We start from the raw sequence: 1987 nt of genomic DNA on the forward strand, positions 1-1987 counted from the left end.
ACTCGATGGCACCTAACAACAACAGCAACCTTTATTACCCTTACAGAATAAGCAAATGCAACTCCTCCCCTCTGATGGCATTGTTAGTTTTCTTTAAATTTCTTTTAATTAATCCCCTGTGATTTCCCTCAATCCTTTGAGGAAATCTATCAAGATTATTCCATGGTAGTCCCCACCTAAAGTTTCCTTATCCTTCCGAGCTATTCTCTTTGCTTTGAATTGAACTGACCCAGCAGATCTCCAAAGAAGCGACTATTCTAATTGGACTTTTTTTTACCCCTTCAAGCCATCCAATTCAAACTATGACAAATGTATTGCTGAGGCAATGTGCCTGCAGTCATCCACTGATCACAGAGACATATTTAAATACATTTTGTTTGGAATTAACCTGTGTATGTGTGTTCGTCCAGGTAGATTAGAGAAACAAATCCAGAAACACTTATGTGTATAAGAGAGAGCTCTATATAAAAGAGTAATTGTATGTTAATAAAAACATCCCAGCCCAGTGCAGATCAAGTCCATAAGTCTGATACTAGCCCATATGTCCGATACCAATCTATAAAGTTCTCTTCAGACTCATGGCATCATTCGTTAATGACGCCAAATGCAGGATGATCACAGCACAGTAGGTAGAAAGTTTTTGGATCCAGTGGCATTGTAAACATTTCAGCACTGGCAGGGGTCTCTACATGGCTTCTCCGGCTTCAGAGGTCTGGTTGCATCAGGGCAGGTCCATGTGGCTTCTCCAGCTCAGGGCACTAGCGTAGTTCCATGTGTCTTGCCAGCTGCAATGTCTCCCAGGTAGTCAGCAGAGACAGAGAGAGAGAGAGAGAGAGAGAGAGAGAGAGAGAGAGAGAGAGAGAGAGAGAGAGAGAGAGAGAGAGAGAGAGAGAGGTGTCTTCCATCTCCAAGGAGAAAATACAGAATTTCCCAGAATTCTCAGGAGGTCATGCCCACACAGAGGCCTCATTGGTTATATCTTGATTGACAAGACAGACTCCACCCCTTCACTTGTAATGCTTTCAAAGTGACACCAGATTATGTAACTACCACAACCACATTGGCTGGTGTGCTTCTTCCATATGGGCTTTGTTGCTTTCCTGCTAGATGTCCACTTGTTTAACATCAAGCCTTTAAGACCACAGATGCTACATCTTTTAATTGCCAGGCACCATCAACTTTCTTCATCACATTTGCTTATGCACCCATTTTGTCTTCAGTGATTGTGTTGGGAAGGTATCATTCATTGTCACATTATTAGCATTGTTTCTTCTTTCTTATTTCAGAGACTTTCTTCAAATATATCTTGATCTATGTTGCTGATTTACTTTGGTGATGATTGGAAGTTCAATATGAATAAATGAAGCCTGCCATTGGTGAGTTTCACTGAGGGATAACCTATGTGGTGTAGATTTCACCATTTCATTAATATAATGCTTAAATGGCAGAATCTGAAAGTATTTTCTCTTCAGCTAGTCCTTTAAAGTCCTGCTGGGTGGGAGAGAAGTTGGGAAACTTTCACTATATTTAGAATACACACTTTCACTGAATCCATCTTATTTATCCTGGTCACTCAGCCCTCAATTACACCTGGTGTTTGAGTTTACAACCTTTTTGAACCATTGTATTTAGAGAATAAATGTTTTTGTTGGTTTTTCGGGTTAGGAAGGGGAATCCGCTTGGAAGAATAAAGTAGGAAAGAAACTCTATGGTTTGCATGTTTCTTTTACAGATTTTCCATCCAGTCTCTTATTTCTAACCTCTACTGTATGCCTACTTTTAGAATTACTATGGGTCTCCAATTTCTGAACCTTTCCAAGGTTCTATAGACTAGCTCAGTTTGATTCTTAATGATTTCTCCTGCTACAGGCATATGTTTCAGCATTTCTTTTCCACTGAGGCTAATAATGTACCTCCATCTAGTTTCCAAAATTGTTGACATTTCTTATCTGCTGTCTTTTCTCTTATTCTTTATCCTAGTAAATCA

The sequence above is a fragment of the Tenrec ecaudatus genome, chromosome 3 (assembly GCF_050624435.1).
Source record: "Tenrec ecaudatus isolate mTenEca1 chromosome 3, mTenEca1.hap1, whole genome shotgun sequence".
Taxonomy (NCBI): domain Eukaryota; kingdom Metazoa; phylum Chordata; class Mammalia; order Afrosoricida; family Tenrecidae; genus Tenrec; species Tenrec ecaudatus.